General features: G+C 45.5%; 1 long non-coding RNA gene across 2 annotated transcripts; it reads left to right on the plus strand.

Moving 5' to 3' along the window:
- The first annotated feature begins 795 nt into the window (after positions 1-795).
- LOC127578175 (uncharacterized) lies at positions 796-17,359 on the plus strand. 2 transcript variants are annotated; one of them, XR_007957487.1, is made up of 4 exons: positions 796-931; positions 6,649-6,735; positions 10,861-11,015; positions 11,794-17,359. It is a non-coding gene; the product is annotated as an uncharacterized LOC127578175 (long non-coding RNA). The 2 variants fall into 2 exon arrangements; XR_007957488.1 differs by lacking the exon at positions 796-931 and adding an exon at positions 1,207-1,720.
- The last annotated feature ends 9,086 nt before the right edge of the window (positions 17,360-26,445 follow it).

Below are 26,445 nucleotides of genomic sequence, written 5' to 3' on the forward strand. Positions count from 1 at the left end.
TGGACAGGGCAGACTTCTTCTGCCAACTTTTGGACTTCCTCATGAAAGTTAATTGACTATTTTCAGGTATGCCCTCAGATGACACGATGCAGCGAATCCGTGTATGGGCTCAGACCGTGACTTAATGCACTCCATCTCACACAGGGGATCCTTGGTCTTCACCCCTTACCCACAGGCAGAAGGAAGGGAACATGAATACTGGGAATGTTCTACATCTCGGCCCTTTGACTCAAAGGAACGGGGCTTCTCTCAGTAAGCGTTTGTTTCTGCTTGTAGCATACCGCTTTCTTACTGTTTGTCCTCAATAACAGTTTGTTTTAACCGCTGGAAAAAGAATTCTGGCAGGTAAATGGTTAACCGATTCAGCATCTGGTTCCCCGAGATCGGACTGAACCTGATCCGATGGGAGGTGCGGGTTCCCGGCGGGGATAGTAACCTTTCTCAGATTAGTTATATTGAGAAATTACTGTTTAATGTAAGAATGTCAACGTATCTCACATGGATTAGATCCACTGTTTATGTGACTTTCATTGGAAAACTCCTTGTAAACGGATGGAATATGGACAATTTTTTGCACATATACTGTATGTACTGGAATTGGAATTGTTGCAACTGGTATTGTTGGATAAAGTGTTTTGGCCAAATGTGTTCACACTTGAAGTGGAAGTAAATTGTCGAAAGGGTTTAGTTTGATTCCAGCAGAAAGGCGGCTCCCTGTCCGGGGACAGGTGAGGAATGTTTGAGCGGAAACACATCCTGCGTCGGATCGCATCGTTCACGCACAGGGCGGAGCTCAGAACTTCCTAAAACAAGGAGCAGATCAAATTCACAGCTTGGGTCTCGCTGAATGAATTGGTTGGGATGGAATAATAAGGAAAGAACTTGCGAGATCTGCACGGAAATCCGGACAGAAACTACTTGCCACCGTGAGGTAAGGTTAATGCAGCCTCTGATATTCCTGTGTGTGTTTCCTTAATTTGACCCCCTCCCCCTCCTCTCGCTGTCTGAGATATGCCGGGCCCGGAGATTCGGCCGACTGTGAGGTTGGGTGGATCCAGGACTGTGGCAGTCCACCTTTACCCCTGGCCGGGTACTTCAGTGCTCAGTCCACTCCGTTTCTTCCAGAGGCACATAGTACGCCGGTTGTAGGACATAATGTACGACGTGGAACTCAAAGGATTTAACGCATTCTAGATCAGAAAAAAATGTCCGGCAAACTGGAATGAGAATCCTCAGATGACTGCGTTTGTGACCTGGTTCCCGCCGATGTCAAGGGACCTTTTACATTAGTAGTGCGCACTTTATATCTAGTTCAGCAACCGCAGGACCAGAAGCTCTTCGTGCATGGTGGGCACGCTGGTACAGGTCGATTATCGGTCTCCTGGGAATTCCGACTGTATTTATCCAGGACTGCACTGAATGTCGTCCGGCTACAACATCACAGCACCGGCAAAGTTTAAGTTTGTCCCTGAACAACTTTGATCAGTTATCGTTTGCAGTGACAGCCAACTTTGATGGTATCGGAAGGGAATTTAATGGGAGAAGGGAGCCCTGACAGTTCCAAATTAATGAAGCGATTTTCGTTGAACCAGATAATGAAAAAGCGTCCCTCCCATCAACCAGAAAAACGTTCCAGGCTGATTGATATTGAGTCCTTTCTGACAGCAACACTCACACCAGTATGGCCATCTGAAACGTCGGAGACGTCCCACGGCGGAGGGTGTGTATATTTTGAAAAGTAACTATCAGATCAACAGTAAAGGGAAGACAGCAGGGTTAGAGCAAGGAATATATCAGTTGTAAATACCACGGATTAGTTTTCTGAGATGAATTGTGAGAATTAATGAAAGAACTGCAGATGTGGATATCTGAAGTAAAAATACTGTAGGAAGCTCTCAGCAAGTAATGCAGCATCTGTACACGTAACGTTTCAGCTTTGGGACCCTGGGTCAGAATATATTTTTTCTGTCAGTTTGGGTGTTATTGCATTTTCCTGTGGTAGAAAGGGTTAAGAATAATTTTAAAGCAACTGTGTTCACAGTTGAACAGGCAGGTAATTGTTGAAATGTTTGGATTTACTTTCAGGAGCGAGGCCACTCCCTGTTCTAAGGAATGTGTTTGTTGGAATCCGTCCTGTGGACAGGCAGCTGCTTGCACACAGACACTGAGTCTCACAGAACAATATCCTTGAAAATAAATCAAACATCCTTCTTTTAACTGCCTGCAGTGAAGTTACCAGGAAACTACATGGAAATATATCCACACCGAGACAAAACATTCCCGCGGAACTAAGGCGTGAATAAGGCGGCGTCAGATAGTTATTTCTGATATTTACTTAATCAAGTGGCTGGGCTTTTTGATCAGTGAACCAGGAGTCATTAGTTCTGTTTTAAGCCTCTTCTGGTGCTGGCGATGTTTATGTCCCTGCTGTTTCCTGATGCTACGCTTGGGATTTTCCACAATTCGAGCTGAGGCGAAGAATGTGTCCAGGGAAGACTGGTGGCGTGTGCACGTGAGACAGTGCACAGAATGTGATCTATGAATGAATGCGGGAAAACTGGAAATATTTCTGTGAATCAGGATCCAAATTAAGTTGCATATCCCATCGGTTAATAATATCGTAACCAAAGGAGTTGCAAATGTCTCCTCGTTTTCCCAGTTAAGACACCATTCAGCAAAACAATGATTTTGCATTTTCTCTTTGTAACTGCCGGCTCCAATCTTAAACCCCAGCGTTCTCTAACATTCTGCGAAAGGGAAAGACGGATATGTGGGGGTATTCCATATCTGTCATCACAAAATAACTTCCAGAAAGACGAGAGAACCAAAGGAATAAGCAAAGACGGAGAATTAAAGAAATTATTTATCAATGAAGAAAAATACTAAAGAAGTCGGTGAGCCTTGGAGCTGATGAATCCCAAGGACCCAATAATCAACAGAGCAAAGTTTTGAAGAGGTCGTGAACACGCTGTTATCATCAGCCATAATTCAAGACACTAGAATTGTTACTGTATATTGGAGGGAGGCAATTGTGACCCCACTATTTCAGAAAGGAGGGATAGAGAGAGAAAATGTTGAACTGGTAGCTTATTAGCCAATGTCAGTCATCGAAAAATGCCAGAATCTGCAGTGGGGGAGCAATAACAGAAGAATAATAGGACGGAGCGGTGTGAACATGGGTTCATGAATGGAAAATAATGTTTGACTAATCTGTTACAATCATTTAAGGGTGTAACTGTTAAGCTTCATGGGAGCAGTTACATATGCGATAAATTTGGATATTCAGAAGGTATTGGATAAGGTATCACATGAGGTCGTGGTGGGAGGTAATTGTCTACAACATTAGCACACACAGCAAGTTGGAACGATTTACATATAGACCAGAAATAATAATTTGCTCTTTGACAGAAAACAAAGAACATAGAACATTACAGAACAGTCAGACCCTTCAGCCCAAGATATTGTGCCGACATTTTATCCTGCACTAAAATCTATCTATCCCTTCCCTCCCACATAGCCCTCCATTTATCAATCTGTCATGTGCCTATCTAAGAGTCTCTTATATGTCCCCAATGTATCTGCCTCCACCACCTCTGCCGGCAGTGCGGAGTGGGAATAAATTAATTATTATACAAATGTTGCGCTGTGGCTAGTGTGGTACAAGAGGGATCAGCTCCTGGACCGCAACTATTAATAATCTTTAGCAACAAATTGTTTGAAGTGACCAAATGTCACAATGATACAAAATTAGTTGATTGTGTGTGTGTGTGTGTGTGTGTGTGTGTGTGTGTGTGTGTGTGTGTGTGTGTGTGTGTGTGTGTGTGTGTGTGTGTGTGTGTGTGTTCCTGTCTGTTTCTGTGTGTTTGGTGGAGTTCTCGCATTTGCTGTGGAGGTAAAGAGACTTCAAACTGATGTGGATAATTTGAATGGATTCACAAGAACAAAGTGGTGGATTATAACACAGACAAATTTGAGCTTGTCCTCATTGGTGCACAGAACCGAAACGCAGGGTACGTTCTTAGAAGTGAGTGATTGGGTATTTTCGATATTCAGACAGGCCTCAGTGTAATTGTATAGGTCATGGAAAGTCAATATGCAGGTCATACAAGTGATTGGGAAGACAAATTGTGCATTCGCCTTTATGGAAGTATTTGAGTACAGAAATTTATTACTGCACTTATATAAAGCCTCAGGGAGACTGCATCTGGGAGTATTGTCAGACAGACCTACTGAAGACTGAGTAAATGTTCACTGAACAATTTCCAGTGTTGGTGAATTTGCCGAACGTTGAGTGGAAAAGTCCTGCATTCTCCAAAGCACATAGGGAGCCAAGATCTAATTAAAAGATAAAATTTGTATTGCAATTGACAGCTTTGATGCAACGAGAAAGTTTCCTCAAGATGAGAAGTCTATAACCAAGTGTATCCGTCTCAGAATGAAGACTTGTCATTGACCACTGAGATATGTGGAAATGTTTTCACTCAGATCTGAGTGAATCTTTGGAATTCTCTACCTCAGACAATTGGAGAGACTGATTCAATGAAATCATTCAGATCATAGACTGACAGATTTCTAGATCTTTAAAAGATTTAAGGAAAGGGAGGAAAGTACGGGAACACAGCGTGGTGGTAAAAGACCAGCCATGATCTAGAAGGGCAAAATGGCCTTGTCTCTTTTTTCTTCCGGATGTCCGGAACTCTCGAATGCTTTGGCTAAATAATAATATACAGGAACAGGGTTAGGGCAGTCGGCCGGTAATTGTTGGTCTGCCATTCACCAACGTCACGTTCCTCATTCCACTATGAAACACCACATACTGCTGACAAACTGTGAAACGTATTATCTTCGCAGAGCCCTGGCACACTGAAAACCTATACATTCCAGGCAGGATCCCGATATACTGCGATACGCCATAGAATACTGGCAAGTTTGTGATGCACTGTAAAACCCCATACTCTCCTGACAGTGTCCTGGCAGGGTCCTGATTCACTGGGAACACCACGCACTCCTGGCAGGGTCCTGACACACTGTGAAACCCCACACACTCCGAACAGAGTCCTGGTTCACTGCCAAAATCCCAGATGTTCAGCCGGAGTGCGTATCGGAGGAAGGATGTTCTGGTATGAAGAGAGGGCAGAAAAGGCTTACAAAACAGATACTAGGGGATCGTAGGGTCAGAGTCAAACAGGTGTACAAGGAATATCCCTCAGAACCCCTATCAGCCTTCTGCTTCTCATTTTACAACTATGCCCTCTAGTTTTAGTCAACCTTACCACGGTAAAGAGACACCGGTTATCTGGCCTATCTATGCCTTCCATTATCTTATTTTCCTCCATCGTGTCATCTCTCGGTGATCTTAGCTCCAGGGAAACGGACGAAGCGTCTCCAATTTCTCCTTCTAACGTAAACCTCCAAACATGTTAACACACTGGTAACAATTTTCTGCTCCTTCTCTGGCTTAATTGCATCCTTCCGAATGTGTGGAGAGAGTGCTGCACACAGTACTTTAAATGCAGCATAAAAAATATTTTGTACAAATGCAGCATGACGTCCCACTCTTTTTGTCACGGCCGATGATGGCAAGTACCAGGTATGTCTTCTTCTCCAGACTGTCTGCTTTTGTTCCTTTTGTAGAAAACTATCTACTTATCCCCCTTTGTCTTTTGCAACACTACTCAGGGTACTTTATTCACTATGTACATCCTGCCCTGATTTAGTTTAGAAACGGCATCACTTCGCACTTGTCCGAGTTAAATTCCATCTGACATTCGATTGCCCAATTTCAGACGATCTATATACCCTGAGAAGGGCTCCTTCACTGTCCACTATAACACCAAATCTGGTGTCATCTCATACGTACCAATCATGCCATCTGCATTCTCACGGAAATCATTCATATATATGATAACAATGAAGCAGCCAACACCAATCTCTGTGGCACATTGCCTGACACATGCCACCAATCTGTAAAAATGTTTCCTGCACGACCACCCTCTCACTTTTAACACCAAGTCCGTTTAGTATCCATCTGAATAGCTCACCATGGATCCCAGTTGATATCACCAATCTACCATGCAGGACTTTGACAAAAGCCTTGCCAAAGTCCAAGTAGACGACGTCTACCTCCTTTCCTCGTCAATCTTCTTCGTCACCACTTCAAAATTCCTCAGTTAAATTCGGGATACGTGATTTCCCACGCTCAATTCCAAGCTGACTATCCCTAATCAGCCCTTGCGATTTCAATCTAAGTAAATCCTGTCCCTCGGAATCCTTTCAAATAAATTTTCAACCATTCTTGTAAGACTGACCAGCCTGAATATCACTAGCTTTTCCTTGCCGTCCTTCCGAAATAAATACAGAACAAGGATAGCTGAACTGACGCATAAAAGGAAATTAGATGAACTGAGCTTTATTCACTCTCGTTTAGACGAATGAGAGAGGAACTCGTTGAACCCATTGGCGAGGATAGATTCCCTGGAGAGTCTGGGAAAGAAACATAATTGCTGGATTGGGCATTGTACGACTCCGGATGGATGGGCCCTTGGTGACCAGCCCGTGTATGATTCCGTGTATGTGAATTAGGCAGTTATTTCCTTTTCATCTTAAACATTGTCTGATCCCCGTTATTTTTGTTTTGGTTTATTACAGAGGTCCATAATTTGACAACAGCTGTCGTGAACATGGCAGAAGGTGCAGACAAGGGAGGAAATCCAGTGATCTCATCAAGCGGAAAGGGTACGTGTGTGTTACATAATTCCTTCAAATTATAAACATTGTCTTGACTGTGGGTCTGAGATTAATGTAGGAAATGCAGTTCACAAAAAGACGGAATGACACGGGGGGGGGGGTGGGGGGGTGGTGATAGTGGGGAAGAGATTGTTAACATCTACGGCGGTAGCATAGTCATGTAAAAGAGGTACACGGACTGTGTGGTAGATTCCCCTTAACTGGGATTCTGGTGAACATTAAAGCAGTGAATGACTCCCGAGTTTTCATGAGGAACAAGCAGCAGGTCGCCCAAAGCAGAACGGTGTTGGACACAAGTCACGGGCAGTGATAATTATGGTGTTTCTATTGTCACGCAAATAAGCAGTCTTCTCCAGAGAGCAGGTTGCAAAAGGAGATGCTGCCTCACCCGATTCAGGGGGAAAAGGAAACTTCAACAGGTGGAGCCATATCTGGGAAGGGAAATAGGGTGGAAATTAGTCGTGGTTGGAAGCAGTAACAGGTGTGAAGGGCGGTATGTCTGCCTCATCTGCCTACCCTTCGATCTGCAACAAACGTCTCTCCATGCATGTTTGGTATGTTGAAAGCAGAAGGGATGTGATCCTGTGTCCAGAGGGCGGAGTTGGCTCTGCATCAGACTTGCAGCGAGATGGAGAATTTGGCAAATAGCGAATGACGCTCTTGTCAGTGAAGGTCACAACTTACGAACATTTTTTTCTAATGTGGGAAATGTTTCAGGACCTGCAGTCATACAACATCCATCTGTAATAAAACAAGAAAGGCTGGAAACACTCAGCTAGTCAAACAGCATCCGTGGATAGAGAGCCGCACAGGGGCCCCTGAAATATCTTATTTCTTCCCGAACTGTGGCTTCCCGTTTGCCAGAGCGAGCAGAGCCCTTGAACGCATCTCATCCGTTTCCCACACCTCTACACACACCCCGTGTCCTGGACAAAGCAAGAGTACACCTCGTTCTCATCTCCCACTCCACCCACCTCCACCTTAAAGGATCATCCTTCACAATCTCTGCCAACTCAAGCATGATTTCACCACTAGACAGACAATCACCATTCCGTTTCCTTTCAGCAGTTAAAAGGAATCTTTGACTCCCTGGTGTGGTCTTCTGTCCCTGTGTATGGCAAAGCCCAATGTTAGCAAAGGAGAGACAACATTTGACTTTTCAACTTTTCTTGCCAGCCAGAGAGGCAAACTGTCTTTCCAAGTGAAACAGCGATTCATTTGCACTTTTTTATCCAGTGTACTGCATTTGGTGTTCATTGAGGTGATCTCCATTTTGGAGAATCCAGTGCAGATTAGGTAACCGCATTGCAGAGCCTTTGAATTCAGTTCGCAGGGGCAACTGAGCTTCCAGTTGGCTGTCAGTTTAATTCACCGCCCCTTTCCCCCTCTGCTCCAACTATCTGTGGTCTCCAACACTTTCCAATGAGGACCAACACTGGCTGAGAAACAACATCCCCTCATCCACATGGTCACAGACAGCCTTCTGGACTCAATGGAGAATTCTACAAATTTAGGCAGTTCCCGCTTTCTGTCTGTATCAAAACTTGCACTTCTGCCTGTCCTCCCTCAATAATTTTGTCTCAGTTTTACACCCTTTCCCAGTACATCCTGCCCTACTGAGCGTGTCCAACTGTCCTGCTATGAGCGAAAGATAACACAGACAAAGCGGTATAACCTATCTTTAACTGCTACATTCAGACATTGTGTTCTTTTGTTCTACCCATCCCTCCCCCACCTTCTCTGCCACTGAAACGAACTTGTTCTTCTCTTTCCCCTGCTGGAGAATAGTTTTGGACCCGAAACATTAAATCGGTTTCCTTGTCTACAGAGGTCAGCTGACCTGAGCATTTTCTGTTTTAATTTTAGTTTTCCAGTATGAATATTTTAAAAAACTGTTCCCAATCCAAGTGTAAGTTGACCAGCAATATGACTAACAATAGCACAGTTCTGTTCGTGGGAAAATAATCTCTGGAGTTATCTGTCTGGATGACACGCAAACGAAAACTTTTTACTGTATCTCGGTATATGTGACAAAAATAAACTAACTGCCAATTACTGGCAAATCCTGCATTTATCACCCATTCACTGTGGGTCATTGGATGCAGTGGCATTTTGGGTCATTTCGCAGGGCAATCAGGAGTCACATTGAAGTCAGACTATGAGGACAGGAGAATTCCTTGCGTTCAGGCGACCCAGGTGTGCACTGTGCCTGTTGTGTAGCTTCGTGCTCACCTTCACTGTTTTTAGCTTTTAACTCATTTAATTACATTAACAGATTCCCTGACGTCATGGTGGAATCTCTTGGGGATGAGCAGCGACCAGCAGTTTCAGTCCATTACAGACGAATTGTCGAATTGAGTAACCAGAAACCTAGGAAATAGGAGCAGGAGTTCGTCATTCAATGCTTTGAGACTGCTCCGCCATTCGCTCTCGTCATGGCTGATCATCCAGATTCAGTGCCATGTTCAAACGTTCTCCCCTTATCACTTGTTTCCCGCCGAACCGAAAAGTAATATCTAACCCTCCCGAAATATCTAATGATTTGGCTTCAATTGATTTCTGTGGTAGAGAATTCTGTAGTTTCATCTCGTCTTAGTTCTAAATGGCTTACGCTTATCCAGATCCTTGGCCTTGGACTACCCCGCAATAGGTATCATCCTTCTGCAGTTATTATGTCCAGTTTTAAAATCGTCTTGTAGGTTTCTGTGAGCTACCCTCTCATTCTTTTCAACTCCAGTACCTTTAAGCCTAATTGACCTAACTTCTCTTCATACATCAGTCCCGCCAATCAGACTGATGCACGTTTTATGAATATCCTCGATAGCAAGATCATCCTCTCTCGGGTAAGGAGACCGAAAATGCTGACAAAACTATAACTGCAGTCTTAGCAGGACCCTCTATAATTTCAGCAAGACATCTCTGCACCTGTACTCGAATTTTCTCCGTACGGTGGCCAGCACGATTTATCTCCTTCTGCTCCTGCATGCGTACCTTTAGGAACCGGTGAACAGACGCTTCCAGTCTTGCTGCACCTCCCTTTTCCTAATCTGTCACCATTCTGATAATCTGCCTTTCTGATATTGCCACCGAAGCGGATTAACTCACTTTTTTATCCACGATGTGTCTGGTAAGTACTTGTTCACTTCCTCAACAAGTCCTAATGAACCCGCGGCTTCTTTGCATCCTTTTCAAGGCTCACTGTCCCATACTTCCTTGGTTCTTCGACAAACTTGGTAATGTTACATCTCATCCCCCCCTACAAACCATTAATATGTGTTATGAATAGCTGGGGTCCTGGCACTAATTCATGCGGTACCCCACTAGTCACTGCCTTCCACTTGGAAAAAGGATCATTTATTGCCATTCTCTTTCCTGTCGACCAATCACTTTTGTATCCGTATAAGCATTTTGGACCCAATGCCAATTGCTTTAATTTTCATGTGAGGGTCTAACCTGGGGCCTTACTGAAAGCTTCAAGCAAGTCGATCCCCTGGTCCCGGGTCTTCTATTCTGCAAGGTACATCCTCAAAATATTCCAGTTGATTAATCATGCACGACTCCCCCTTCACAAATCATTGCTGAATTCGTCCTATCCTATCTTTTTTTCTCCTCTTACGTCTTCTACATTGGTCTAGAAATATCCTCATCGTTTTTGTAGGAGGAACCAGTCTAAAATTCGTTATTTTCTCTCCACCTTTCTGTTACTTTTGTGTTAGCTAGCATCCAATCCACTGAAACTATTTCCGAGTCTAAAGAATGTTAGAAAACGATTGTCAACGCCTCCACTATTTCTAGGGCTGCTTTCTGAGGTACTCTACGCCAGTTGAAATGACATTGCTGAACTAGTTAATTGCACGAGCTATTGGTGAGCACTAAGTGACGACGAATTTGATCCAGGGGCCCCATAGGACGTTAATTTCAGTCCAGTCACGTTGTATTCATTTGAAATACCTTTGTTAAGATCAGGCAATGTGGAGCAGCGGCTACAGCAGGTGTTTCGAATTTTGTTTGGTGATGTGGCGCACAGCAGCTGCGTCTTTTGGTTCCAGAGAGTATGTTGTTGTTGTCCAATAGGATGTGATAATTTATTTAGCTTTCTGTATTTGTCTTCAGTGTTCACCGAGCTCTTGGCAAATTGGGACGAATTCAAGCTCTTCCAGTTGACAGACTTCTACCGGGACCGTCTAGAACAGGCGATGGAAGGATGAGTGCACGGAGTCAGTCTGGCGTTAACGTACGAGAAGCAGTTCAGTGGATTGGAACATCGGGTGAGTGGGTAGGAAAATGATCGCGTTTGGGTTATTCACACATCACGGACTGTCGAAATGTCAGAGCTCAGAATTGTCGGGCGTTAACGTGGAAACGCAAAAGAAAAATCGGGAAATCAATTTATGAAACTGAAAATATTGTGGACCTGAAGCAATGACAGAACATTGGGTCTGCTTAATGTTCAGAGTGAGATGGAACGGTAACGTTAGTGTAGACATAGAATAAAGGAACTTAAGTGGAGATGTGACGGGAATCTACAGTTATCTCGAGGAATGTTGCAAAATGTGACAGGGGGAAATCAGCGCATCATCTGTCAGACAGTAAACCCGCTGTTATGTTGGACACCAGAGGACTGAGGACATTAATCACATCACTAATTCTGCAGCTTCCCAAAAACTCATCACTCTCCTAGAAATATCGTCCAATTTTCTAAATTCATCTCTGACCATTATTTTCTGCTTATGTTCGACACAGCAATTGGGGCAAATAGTTTCCAGCTTTTAAGGATTTGGAACCAAATCAGAGGAGTGGAGTTTAGTCACAGATCAGCCAGGATCTCATTGACTGGTGGAACAGGCTCGAGGGTGAAGGTTCCTCCCTGTGCTCTTCTCCCGGAATGTACAACCGTTTTCAGGCAGGATCAGCACCCGTCCTTGCGACTGCTCACGTTGTCCAGTATAACAGAGGGTTCCCGTCACAGAGCAGGTTATTTAATTTTCATTCTCTGTGTGAATCTGTCAGTCCGCTCCTCAATATATTCACTGTTACTCTTCACAGAAGGTCACTGATCTCGCTGATGAGGGCAAGCGGGCGGATAGTTCCAAACTCCTCATGAACCTGGCGATGGAGAAGGGCTCCGGAGCCCGGAGGGTAATGTGGGGAACCTTTGTGAAAATGCGGAATGGCGTTCCAAAGTTTGACAACATACTGAAAGAAATACAGGAACACGGTGAGACAGTATCAAAGAGGAATTCAACCTTGGATTCAACCATTGCACTGTTTACAACTTTATACATTTGATTTCCTCAAATTGTTTAAATTCAAGCAGGTTTTGATCCAAACGATCGAGCAAAAATCGCCCAAGGTTTACACGAGGTTCCCAGTGAGCTGAGAGGTAAGGGATGAAACGACTGTTTCCAATAGCACCTTTTATTGGACTGTTCCACGGCAAACCACAGGGACATATGTTGACACTGTAACGCAACAAACGGTAGGACAAATGAAGACATCTGTTTAATGGAGAGGTTTCAAGGGCCATTGTTATGAGGGACAAGGCAGAGAGTTGGGCAGCTTCGGGAAAGGGATCATACCGCTCTGGGGCTTGTAGCTGCAGATCCCTCCACCCGAGTCAGAGCGATTTAAGTCAGGGACGGACAAGAGGGAGAATCTGGAGAAGGGAGAAACTGAACGATTTCTTCACGTCCCCCCAAAAACGTCAAACCCCTCCCCACCTCCATCCTAAACAATCCTCACCTTGAATCATCTTTCTCACCTTGAATCATCTCTGAGTAGAATTTCCTATGGTCGGGTGTCTGCATCATTTCTGGTCAGGGACTAACAGTAACAGCTTCCCCTTACTTAGAAGAGCATAAAATACCGCAGGTAATCTGTTCAATTCCAAACAAGCAATGAACTCCACTCTGACAAACTGCATTCCCTCGGTGCAAACAATGCCACAGATAACCAGTTGAATTTCAACGACAATAATCCTATGATGTCCACCAAGCGACAGTTAGCGAGGCTGAGGTGGGGGACAAAGTCCTGAGCTCAGCCTACAGTGGCTGGTGCATGTGAGCTAATGGTGTGTGATTGATATTGGAGAACTCGAAGAAACGTGAATTAATACTGACAAACTGAGAATTGTGGAGTAGGGCGAGGAAGGTGGAAAGGCTTGCAGAATTCTGCAAACAGTGCGATTGATTAAATCGCGATAGTGTCGGGTGGGAAGATGATGTGCATCAGTAAGCAGAAGGATGCAGCGCAAACGGAGCTTGCTGCAAGTCAGTGCATGGATCAAGAATTGCGAAGGCTTCGTATTTTCAGAATGTGATGGTACAGTCAACTCTACGAGTAACAAAAGAGAGAGCAAGGTTCAAGGTGCAGACAAGGTGCGATAGGGAAAGGAGGACAGAAACTGCAAAACTTAATCTTGCAACAGGCCATGCTTCACCTAACTTACCTGAAGATTTTGAACGTGAGTACAAATAATCCCTGCCAGAACCCGTGTTCAACGAAGTCCAGTTCCTTATTGAACCAGAAACATACTGATCACAAGGTGACAAACGCCACCCCCTCTATATCGCTTCTGTTATTTCCGTCTCAGTCTTTATTTGGAAATAGAAGCCGCTCAATTTCATTGCATCGTGGATTTACTACATCTCTACAATTTGCCTGCATATTTCTTCTCCATTCTTCTTCCTGTTGGTGGGCTCAGGAACAATCTCAGCAGTCTAACCCTCTCTCACATTGTTTCTAAATGTGAAACAAAAATATTTCTCCTTGATCATTGAAGAACCCCCTCTGCCAAGCGCTGCCGTATTCTCCTGAGTAAATATTACTCCCGTCGCTCGTTTCTTACTCTCGCTATCTTGCTTGAATGCAGTGAATGGATGAATATTGAAAAAAACAGTCCCTCCTTTTTTTTAGCCAGGTCACTGTTGCCGCTATGCCTCTGTCATCAACTTTGAGATTTTATATAAACATAAACACTTTTGGCACGGTCATGATCCACTTTGCTGGCCGACACGCTCCTGACAAGGTCTTGACACTGTGATATATCTACATACTTGGCAGGGTACTGATATACAGAGAACCCCCACCCCCAAACTCCTAGGAGGGTCCTGGCACACTGCGAAACCCCCTACACTCCTGACAGGGTCCTGATACGCTGTGAAACGCCATAAATTCCTTGAATATTCCTGAAGTTATGAACTCACTTCCTGAACGGCTTCCTGCATGATCTTCCTCTCATAGTAGACAGAATCTTTGGCCGTATCTGATCTGCTTCCCACACCTCTGCTCTCACACCTCTGTAGCCGGACGGACAAGAACAGCATTTCCACCCCAGGTAACTCTGCATTCAATTGATCATCCTGCACACTTTCTTCCAGTTCCAACAAGGTCTAAGCATCAGATACCCAATCCCCACCACACCTTCTAGCATTTCCAATGGATTGCTTCCTTCATAACTCCAGGGTCCGCTCTTCCATCTCCACCAACCACACCCTATCTCATGGCAATCCCCTGCCTTAACACGGAACTTTGCGATATTGCAAGCTGTTTTGACAAATTAACCTCATCAACCTCTTTAGCCAGCCACGGATAGTGCATGACACGCATACAACAAATAAAGGAAATTTATTTTAAATGTGCACGGTGGGAAATTAATCCATGGATGCAATTATTGCCAATACATTTCAGTCGTGGGTGTGGCTGATTTTTCTAATTAGAATCTGTGACTACATCAGGACTGATATTCAAGAACAAAATCCATCCAATCGCGAATTGCTGAAATTGTATTCGCAGTAAAGAATATAGAAGGATAACCATTGTTCGTTGGAAAAGATCACGATCCAAAATGAATCAGTCCCTGTGGGAAGTGCTTCCACCGGACACTCACTCCCACCTTTCCTTCCCACGGTCAACAAAACGATGTCTACCTACCCTTTGATCCCATTTATTACCTCCCCGAAACATCTGTAATCCATTCTAGTTCAATCATCCTTAAGAATGAACGAAGCACTTATTTCGTGTCGTGTTTCACGGTCGAAACGTCTCCTGATTGTTTTGGAAATTGTGGGCTTGCTTTGTCCTCTAACGTTGGGACTTTCATATATGACATTACAATGACCAGTCTCTCGTTCAAAAACAATATACTGAACCCTTTCAGGCTTCCCTCAACCCAAAATCCCAAAACCTTGCAGAACCCTTCCGATTCCCCTCTGCAGCTTCTAGTTAACAGGAACCTTTTCTCATGATCCAATGACTGCAGAGTTAAAGGAAATATTCCACAGAAATTCTCTCAATGCTGAAATCTGGAATTTATCCTGTCTTTTGACAATCTGTCTCTCCCTGGCCTGCAGCATCGCAGGTGGCCAGACTGTGTTCCGGCTGCGGTAATAAAGTGGAGTCTGAGAAGAGATGGCAGGTTTATGGAGGATATGTCCAAGGTTAGATCCCTGGAAGCTGAAAGACACGGCTGTCAGTGGATGTCTGGAAACCTGGGAGGTGGAGGATGGCTGAATTGGGGGAGTGCAGGGACCATGAGCTGTGTCAGGCCGGAGCAGATTACAGAGACAGAGAGGCTGTTGAGGGTTCTAGTGGTTTATGAACGGATATTAGGATTTTAAACCAGGACATTACTAGAGTAGTGGAAAAACCCACAGAAAGGTTTGAGGTTGCTGGCTAAATAGAACACGTTGAGAATGAGGGGACGGGCACCAATGTTGAAGTACCACCAGGCACGTGATTCCAGCACCATACACATTTCCCCCTTCCCTTCCCATTCACCAGACTGTAGGGACCGTTTCCCCTGTAATCCCCTTGTTCTCACTTCCATTAATATTGACTCATCTTCTCACATTATCTTACCTGTTCTCACATCATCTTACCTTCCCATCATTCAGGAAATAAACATCTTCCCAGAGAGGCACTTGCACTTCCTACAGTTCAGTGTAAGGTGCTCACAATGTAGCCTCCTCTACACTGGGGAAATCAGACTGGGTGACCACTTTGTAGAACGACTTCCCGTTTCTGTTCCCCGTACAGTTGGCGAGGGTGACTCTGAGATTTCGATTTCCTTCCACACTAATCCTTCAACACGCCCTGTCCTGACTTTGGCCTCGCACACGTTCCACACATCTACTGTGGAGAAAACGATGGAGGCGAAGGAAATGAGTGGTGATGTATTGGACCACAAGAATTAGCAGAGTGGAGGTATTAGAAACCTTAAGTGTATTAAGGTGGGTAAGTTACCAGGGACTGCCCTGCTGCATTCTGTGATCCTGTGGGAAGCTAGGGAAGAAATTGCTGTGGCTCTTGCAGAGATTTTTGCTTCATCTCGGGCTGCACATGAGATGAAGAGTGTCTAATGTGGTAGGATTATTTTAAAAAGGATAGCAAAACCAAGCCAGAAAACTACAGGCCGGTGAGCCTGACATCGGTGGTGGGTAGATTTCTGGATGGGATTCTGAGGGACAAGAGCTAATAACATTTAGAGAGACAGTCCGCACGACTTTGTCTGAGGCAATTCGTGTTTGGGAAAATTCTTGTAGTTCTTCGAGGAGTTAACCAAGAGGTACATAAGGGTAGGGCAGAGGATGTTATCTATATCGACTTTAGCAAGGCCTCTGACAAGCTTCCTCAAGGCAGTCTAGTCTGGAAGGCGAGGTCGCATGCGATCCAGGGAGATTTAGCTGATTGAATTCAAGATTGTCTCAGTGCTAGGAAGCAGAGAGTGATGGCCGAGGTTGTATCTCGGACTGGAGGTCTGTGTCTAGTGGTGTGCGGGGACTTTTGCTGTTTGTAATTTTATATAAATTTGGATGTAAATGTACAAGGCACAGCTAGTAAATTTGGGGATGATATTAAAATAGCTGGTGCAGAAGGTCATAAAAGTTACGGAGAGGTCTTGATCAGCTAGCGATTGGCAAATCGCTTTCAATCCAGATAAATGTGAGGTATTGCATTTTGGGAGATCAAACCATGGTAGGACCAATCCAGTGAATGGTAGGGTCCTATGGAGTTTTAAAGAAGAGAGGGACCTAGGAGCGCGACTACATTGTTCGCTGAAAGTGGTGTCTCAGGTAGATAGGGCGGTTAAGAAGGCGTTTGGCACGCTGGCCTTCATCACCCGGGGCATTGAGTATAGCAGTAAGGAAGTTACGTGGCTGTTATGAGGCCTCACTTGGAGCATTGTTCACAGTTTCGGTCACCCTGTTATAGGATAGATATTAGTAAACCAGAAAGAGTGCAGAAAAGATGTTGCCTGGTCCTGGGGTCCTGAGATACAAGGAAAGGTAGCACAGACGAGGACTTTATTCGCTGGCACCTAGCAGATTGAGGCGTGACAGGCTGGTTTTCCAACTTCCAGTTCAAATGAAACTCGTATCCCAGTAACATTAACTCTCTGTCTCTCTCTGCCTCTCTCTGTATCTCTCTGTCTCTCTGTCTCTCAGCGTTTCCCGGAGTAAATCCAAATCTGGGAATACAGCAGTAGTGTCCGGAGTCCCGGGGATCGGAAAATCAACAATGGTGCAGAAGATTGTTTATGACTGGGCCACGGGGAAAATATTTCAACATTTCCAATTTGTCTTCAGTTTCAAATTCCGGGATTTAAACACGATTAACTGTACCATAAACCTGTCGAACCTGATCCTCTTTTTCTATCCTTACCTGAGGAATGTTCTGGAAAAGCTGTGGAAGAATGCAGAAAAAATGCTGTTTATATTTGACGGTTTGGATGAATTCAAGGACAAAATCGATTTTGCTGACAGTCGGAGAGACACAGGACCTCAGCACATGTGCACAGATCCAGAATTCCGGTGTAAAGTGTTGGATATTGTGCACAACTTAATCTAGCACAAGTTGCTCCTGGGGTGTTCAGTGCTAGTGACTACCCGCCCCACTGCGCTACATTTATTAGAAAAGGCGGAGATCAGTGTCTGGGCTGAAATCCTGGGATTTGTTGGTGAGGAACGCAAGGAATATTTCAGCAGGTTTTTTCAAGATCATAAGGTGGCAGCAGCTGTGTTCAAACACGTGCAGGAGAATGAGATCCTCTCCACCATGAGCTACAACCCCTCCTACTGCTGGATCCTCGGTCTGGCACTTGGCCCCTTCTTCACACAAAGAGGCAGGTATCCGCAGGGAGTTCCCAAAACCATCACCCAGCTATATTCCTACTATATTTACAACATCCTGAAAAACCACGGCCGTGAGATTCAAAGCCCTCGTGATGTGTTACTGAAGGTTGGTCAGATGGCCTTCAGAGGAGTGTCCGAGAAGAAGATTGTGTTTACTGATGGAGATTTGATCAAGTCCAATCTGCAGCCTTCCCAGTTCCTGTCTGGGTTCCTAATGGAACTTTTGGAGAGGGAGGACTCCTCCCGGAATGTGGTGTACACATTCCCACACCTCACCATCCAAGAGTTTTTAGCCGCACTCGCACAATTCCTGACTCCAGATCCCGGCGATATCGTGAAACTCCTCACTGAAGCTCACAGCATGACAGATGGAAGATTTGAGGTATTTCTCCGTTTTGTTGCTGGTCTCTCCTCCCCAGGGCCAGCTCGGCGCCTGGAGGAGTTTCTGGGTTCATTTCCTCATCAAACAACCTGCCGAGTGATTGACTGGGTGAAGGAGAACGTTAAACGTCAGATTGCAAACACAGGGAGTGAAGCTGGTAAAAGGAACCTCCTGAACACAATGCGCTACCTGTTTCAGTCTCAGAATCGTGCACTAGCTGAGACCGCACTGGGATCTGTGGATACACTTTCCTTCCGTGGATTGCGACTGACCCCGATTGACTGCGCGGTCCTGTCTCATGCCATTGGGCTCTGTGATTCAATAATGCACCTCGATCTTGATCGCTGCTACATTGAGCGTGCAGGACTCCAGCGGCTGGGACCCGGGCTGCACAAATGCCGGGAGTTGGGGTGATTTAATTTGTTTCTAATTTTAAATTGTAAATTTTTCGCATTTTTTGCTTCTGTGTGACTGTCTCCCACTTCTGTGTGAGTCCCTCCCTCTATGTGACTCACACCTACTCTGAGTCACTCACTTCCTATCTGTGTGACTACTCCCCCTCTGTATGTCTCTCTCTGTTGACTCTCTCCCCAGTTGTGTAACTCTCACCTCCATGAGACCCGCCCCCTCTGTGTGACTCTTGCCCACCACTTACCCTCCCGCTGTGTGACTCTCGTCTTCGTTCTCCCAGGCACCCTAGCTCGATGTGACTCGCTCACCCCAACTCTGCTTGACTCACGCTCTGGCCATTGCGTGATTCTCCCAGACACACCGTTCGATGAAACTCTCTCTGTCCCCTCCCTGCTTGGTGTCACTCCCACTACCAACAACCCATCTCTGTGAGTCTCTCTCCTACCCCACCCCCGCTATGTGTCTCACTCGCCCAGCTCACCTCTGTATGACTCTTCCCCTTCTGTCATTCTCCCCTCCCGCTGTGTAACTCTTCGACTATCTGTGACTCTCTGACACCGCTATGTGACTTTCTCCCCATCTGTGTGACCCCCCCCCCCCCCGTGAGACTCTCACTCCTCAGTTGTGGCGCTAAATTGCAATTTTCCCCATTTTGTTTTGCTTCTGTCGGACTCTCTATGTGTGACTCACTCCTCAATCTGTGTAACACTCCATCCCCGCTGTGTCCCCAATCCGCTGTGGACTCTTCTCACCCGCTGTGTGATTCTCCCTTTGTGTGACTCTCCCACACCCACGCACGATGTGACTCTCTCCCCTCTCCCGCCTCCCCCGCTGTGACGTTCCCCCAACTGTGTGATGCTTCTGCGCTCTGTAACTCCACTCCAAACGCAACGTCCCCTTTTGTATGATTCCCAGTCTGGCTGCTTGAAGCTTATCCCCTCGCCGTGTGACACTCTCCACCGCTGTGACATTCTCAGCCCCGTTGTGTGACGCTCTCCCCCCACTGTGTTAAACTTCTCATTGTGCCGGTGGCCTTGGACACTCTGGCAGCAGGTTAGATTGAGTCAGGCCTCAATCATCATACTCACTCTCTGTACGCAAGGGATCACTTCACATATCTTGCCACTGTTTGGCATCACTGTGCATACTAATGTGTATGTCCATGTCATGTGTATGTCCATGTCATGTGTATGCCCATGTGCTGTGCATGCCCATGTCATGTGTATGGAGACCAGATCCAGAGGTGAAAATAACTTGAGTTTCTAACCAGTGTGGTCCTGACGTTAACATGGCCAATTTAATCCATTGTTCTGATTGTGTCGCTCACTTTCTTGCTGGCACACAGACATGCTTACTTCCATCCCTGTCTGGATCACATACCCAGAAAAGTGCTGTCAGTGTGCCTACACTAAGTCCCATATAGAAATTAGGCTTTGATCAAATTCCTTTCTGTAGTTCAAAGGAAAAAAAAACACTTCTTTTAGAGAGAGTTTCTAGGCCCATGAGTTATATTATGAAGGTTTACCACAGACAATGCAACACCAGCTGGTAACAATAACTTTGAATCCAAAAGGATATTCCACAAAATCCTTCTTTTCTCACACCAGGGAAGAGGGATAATAGGATAGCATATTGGAAAGAAGATACGCAGTCACAATGCTGTCAGCTGCCTTCTCCTGTACTCCACGGCGTTATGGTAAATTCTCCCCCAGGGCTTTTTAGGTAAAAATACAAATCAGTTTTGCAATGATATTTCTCCTTCTGTAGCCTTTTGTGTTAAAGGATACACAGAAGCACATAACATAACCCAAGCTGGATATGAGATATCAAATGAAAACAACACATCAAGTGTGACAACAAATCTTCAGGGTTTGTTGAAGAACACCAGTAATCAAAATTTGTTTCAACAATTTGGAAGTGGGATCTTTTGATGAAACACCAACAATTTGAGAAGTTATGCTTCATTCAACAAAGGGGATTTCTACTCAAATGAACCAAGACATGATTGAAAGGAGTAATGGAAGAGGCACAGCAGGTCAGGCAACATCTGTCAAAGGTGAACAAAGCTTTTCCAGTATTAAGACTTCACGCAGAAGCTGAAGATGTTATAAATTTGATACCAAACTTGGGGAATAAAGAAATTTTTTTTAAATCACACCTTTCATAGCCTCAGTATGTACCAAAGTGCTTTTGTCTGTCCCTGTTGCAGGAGGTGTGGCAGCCAGTGTACACAACAAGATCCCACAGTGTGGAATGTACAAATGATTTTTTTAGTGATGTTAGTGAAGAGATAAATGTTGGACAGGACATTTAATATAACATCATGTCCTTCAAATGGTACTATTGGGTTTTTATCCTTTTATTTAAGCAGGTAAATTGTTTCTATAGTCACCCACAAGATGGATACTCCAATAGCATAACATTCTCTTTGTACTGCCTTGGAGTGTAAACCTGGTTTTTATATTCTTCAACCCGTGATATTTAAGAGCCCAGAGTGCTACCAACTAAATGAAGCAACCTTGCACGTATATCCTCCTCTTAGGCAGTCCCTTGGGATTGAGGATTACTTACTTTATTCCAGTTCATTGGATTTTGAGGGGGATGGAGAGGCCAGTGAAGGAATTGCAGACTTATCCAAAGGAGGTACAGCAGGTATCTAATACAGTTGGAGATTGAGAAGTGGTGTACTCCTTCCACTACTTACACAGGGATTCTCTGAGCTCCTGATGCACACATACAGTTACATGCACACTTGGGGGATGACTACACAACATTTGCACGAAGACATAAAATAATTATTAAATTGCAAAGATGGCGAGAAGCAGACTAAACGGCAAAAAATAACCATTGTTGGATATAAACGGAGCCTAAAAAATTACTTTACACAGTTCCAACAAAAGACTGCAGTTGAGAACTTGCTTAACAGAAGATAAAGCAATTTCACATGCGTTCTGGGAGTCCAACACCAGTTAGAAAATTCAGCTCCTGTCGCTTCTATGGGATTTTTGTTTTTTGTGGCACCTTTGTTCCAACATAAATCTCCCCCTAACAATACAAACAGCAATGCGACACACGGAAGTTTCAACCTCACCAGTTTGAAAGTTCTTTGAACGCGAAACAGAGAAAATAGAAACAGGAATAGACCATATAGTCCCTTGTGTTTGCTCTGCCTTTCAACGAGATCAGGGCTGTTCTCTTACTGCAGCATTGCTTCTCTGCACTAACCTCAATATCCAAAAATCTATCAATCTTCACTCAGAGACTGAGCCTCCACGATCCTCCTGGGTGGAGAATTCCAAGGATTTACTTCCTCTCGGTGAAGAAATTTCTTCTCACCTCTATCCTGAACAGTCAGTCTCTTATTTTGAGACTGCCGCCTCTGTTCTAGACACACCAGCAGGGGAAACATCATCCCTGCATCTACCCTGTCGAGCCTCTTACGGATATCAGCTTCCATTTTTCTGAACTCAAGAGAGTATAGGTCAAGCCGACTGCGTCTTTTCTGATAGGATATGCCCCCCCTTTCCAAAAGTCAATCTTCTGAACCATTGTTTCATTCCATGTATCGCAAGTGTACCCTATCTTGGGTAGGAAGTCCAAATCTATACACAATATTCCAAGTACGGTCTCACCAAGGCCACATATAATTCCAGTGAGACATCTCTGCACTCAAATCCTCTTGTAACAAAGGGCAACATACAATTTGCCTTCTTAATTGGTTGCTTGATATTAATTTTCAGTGATCCTTGTGCAAGGATACCCAGGTCCCTGTGAACCCCAACACCTTTCAAGCTCCTCGCATTTAAAAAAACCTCCGCTCTTCTACGTTTTCTCCTGAAGTGGGAATTCACGTTAGATTCCATCTGCCATGATTTCTTCCATTCAGAGCCCATCTGTATTTATTCACAGGGCAGCTGGTGATTTTCTAACCCCATTTCTTCTGAAATTAGGTTAATTAAAAGGCATTGCCGATGGAGTTCAGGATCACATTCATTCCCAATTTCCTAGGCTCGGGACTATCTGGGCTGCTGCTGATCTCTGCCACATCTCACAGCTTGCTGCTCACTGCTGCGCTAGGGAGGTCACCCAACCTCCGTGCTGAAGGAGACGGGACTTCATCTACTTTTCCTTCAGCCCACGGGAGCAGGCAGAGGGGGCACCGGGATTGATCTGCATTCCAGCCTCCCCCAAGGTGCAGGCATTCAGGGACTGCATTCAAGCCCTTGTGGAGACACTCCTGCTGTGATCCGGAGAGTCTCAAATTCTTCTCTGTTCCATCTTTCCTTACGACATAGAAGGAGGCCATTACGGCCCATTGAATCCATGCCAGCCCACAGAGCAATCCCATTCCTCAGCTAATATTTCCTGTATTCTACCCATACTTCCACTAATTCTACCAGACACACTACATTTGGGGCAATTTACAGTGGGGAATTAATCTACCAACCTGCTTGATTTTGGGATGTCAGAAACCAGAACATCTGAGGAAATATCTCAGGGAGATCGTGCAGATTCTCATAAGATGAGGATTGAACCCAGGTCACTGAAGTTGTGAGGCAGCAAGGAATCCGAGTGCCCACAGTAAGAAGACTTTCCAGGAAGTGTAATTCCTTGGATACGTCGTGTTTCTTTCCAAATAATGCATTGAACAGTAATGATCACCTGATGAGACTGAATGTCCACATGTATACTCTGTTTACTGTCTTTCCGAGCTTCCTTCAGAGTGCGGTTGTATGTGTAAGGCGCTCACGCGGCTTTCATGCTGAAGCACCAAATCTTCCAATTAAACCAAACATGAATTACTTTGCAGAACTTTGAACAAAACAGAGACTTAAGCACAAGAAAAAAAGACAAACCTCATTTCTTCTTCTGAGAAGCTTGTGTGTGTGACTGCTACATGGTGCTCTCACTGTGGCTGCAGCCAGTCCAGAGAAGGCTCATCTGTTTCCATGTACCAGAGATCAGATTGCAGTGTTCAACACCCAAGTACAGAGTTGTGAACGCAAGCCAGTCCATTACTCAGATCAGTCTGCCCTCCATTTACTCCATCTCCACTTCCTGCTGCCACAGAGAGGCAGCCAACGTAATCAAGGACTCCTCCCACAAACGGGGTCATTCTCTCTTCTCCCCTCTCCTGTCGAGCAGAAGATAAAATGTAAGATACCTTTATTAGTCACATGTATATCAAAACGCACAGTGAAATGCATCCTTTTGTGTAGAGTGTTCTGGGGGCCGCCTGCAAGTGTCACCACGCTTCCCGCATCAACATAGCATGCCCACAACTTCCTGATCCGTACGTCTTTGGAATGTGGGAGGAAACCAGAGCACCCAGAGGAAACCCACGCAGACACGGGGAGAATGCACAAACTCTTTACAGACAGCGGCCACGATTGAATCCGGGTCGCTGGCGCTGTAATAGCGCTAACCGCTACACTTACCGTGCCTGCCCAAAGATACAAAAGCTTTCAAGCACGTACCACCGGGCCAAGGAATGGCTTCTATCCTGCTGTTATCAGACTCTTGAGCAGACCGCATACACTATAGGTGATCTCCAGGTCTACCTCATTGTGGCCCTTGCACTTTATTCGTCTACCTGCACTGCACTTTCTCTGTAGCAGCTGCTCTATATTCTGAATTCTGTGTATTGAGGCAGAAAAGCCTCAATGCACTGACATGCACAATGCACAGACAATGCACTACAGCATGATCTGCCTGGATGGCACACAAACACTCTATCTCGGTACATTTGACAATAATTAACCAACTAAAGCAACTCCTTTGATCCAAGGGTCGGTTTCAGAATGTTCTGTGCCACCCAGACGAGGTGCAGTTTGGAGATGCATCCAGCGGCACAGTGTGGGAGCTGGTGTTTCCAGGAGAAATGCTCCGCTATTTTACTGAAACCCTCAGGATTACTGAAACCCTCAGGAGACCCGGCATAGACCATGCTGGACGACTTCTGCGAGGCGGAGGAGGGAAGCTCCTGAACTCTGCCAAGGAATCCCCTCACGGACTGCTGCTGTCGGCTCGTGAGTGGCACCTCTGTCCTCCACAGAGCACTGCTCTCCTCATGGGTGGCGTCGCTCCCCTCTGCAAAGCAGAAGTCTGCTCATCAGTGTCACCTCCCTGCAGAGTAGTAGTCTGATCATGTCTGGCACCTCTCCCCTTTGCAGGGAAATGCTCTCCTTATGGACGGCATCTCTTCCCTCTGCAGAGAAAAAGGCTGCTCATGGGTGGCATCCATCTTCTCTGCAGGGCAGTGGGACCCAGCAGAACCCATAAGGGATGCAGCTTGAGCCTCCTGAACCAGATTTACTTGTTGAACCAACTCAGTACATGTACACAGTCAGTGAGAAAACCCATAGACATATGATAAGAGGCATAGATTGAGTGGACAGTCAGAGACTTTTTCCCAGGGTGACAATCGCTAACACAAGGGGACATAATTTTATGGTGATTGGAGTAAGGTATTAGGGGGATGTCAGAGGTAAGTTTTTTACACAAAGAATGGTGGGTGCATGGAATGCCCTGCCGACAGAGGTGGTGGAGGCAGATACATTAGGGACATTTAAATGACTCTTAGATAGACACATGAATGATAGAGAAATGGGGGGCTATGTGGGAGGGAAGGGTTAGATAGATCTTAGAGCAGGATAAAATGTCGGCACAACATTGTGGGCCAAAGGGCCTGTACTGTACTGTAATGTTCTATGCCCTATATAATAACAGGGTGGCTATGGTAGAGGGGTGGAGCACTAGCTCGAGTTGATACTCCCCAGGTTTGGAGTAATAAGATGCCAGAGGGCAGACATGGACTCCTGCATGGTCCCTTCAAGCTACAGCAGACTGGAAACCAGCCATAGAGTAACACAGCATGGAAACAGGCCCTTCGGCCCAACTGGTCCATGCAATCACAGCAACCTCCCTGCTAGTCCTAGTTGCCCGCATTCGGCCCATAACCCTCCAAGTCCCTCCCCTCCATGTATCTAAGTGCCTCTTAAATGTTGCAATTGTACCCACCTCGACCACTTCCTCTGGCAGCTCATTCCAGGTACTCACTACCCTCTGTGTAAAGAAGTTACCTCTCAGGCCTCTTTTAAATCTCGCCCCTTTTATCTTGTATCTGTTCCCTCTTGTTTTACCCTATGGCGTCTCATTTGGCATGACCTCTCACTAGCTCTTTCCCTGTCATTGTGCTCATCTATCTCTTGGCAAGGACTACTTGCCTGCTGTGCCCTTGGCCAGTCCTTAGGGTTTCTTCCCTTTCCCGTGTGACCTGACTGCAGCCTACTAGTCCCAGCATCTCACCTGGTGAAACACCACCCGCCGCTCTAGACTCTGGCCCCTCCTCCCTCACGCTGCTCCTGTCTGAGCTGGCATAGGTGCAGACAGATACGATGATGCAGTGGAGGGTCACTGTGAACTCAGCAGGTTAAAGGTTACTGGGGTTCGCAGAGGTCACTGGCACTCCTTGAGTGAGTGGTCCACGAGTGCCCTCGCACCTCCACCTCCTCCTGTGAGGGAGCTGCATCCCTCCTGTCTCTTTCCACAAAGAAACAGGAGGGACAAGTGTCTTGCTGAAGGAAGAACAAGGAATGGCCCAACGTCGTCCAAGTACATCATTGACCTTGTGTGTGCACTCTTGGCAACTCCAAAAGCCAATGACTGCCTGCAATTATGCCCTAAATAGGAATGCAATCAATCTTTCAAAGAGTCAGCTTTCGTGTTGTGGACACTCCCTCACCATGCTGGAGCAAAGACTTGTCATTCCTG

The sequence above is a fragment of the Pristis pectinata genome, chromosome 15 (genome assembly GCF_009764475.1).
Source record: "Pristis pectinata isolate sPriPec2 chromosome 15, sPriPec2.1.pri, whole genome shotgun sequence".
Lineage (NCBI taxonomy): Eukaryota > Metazoa > Chordata > Chondrichthyes > Rhinopristiformes > Pristidae > Pristis > Pristis pectinata.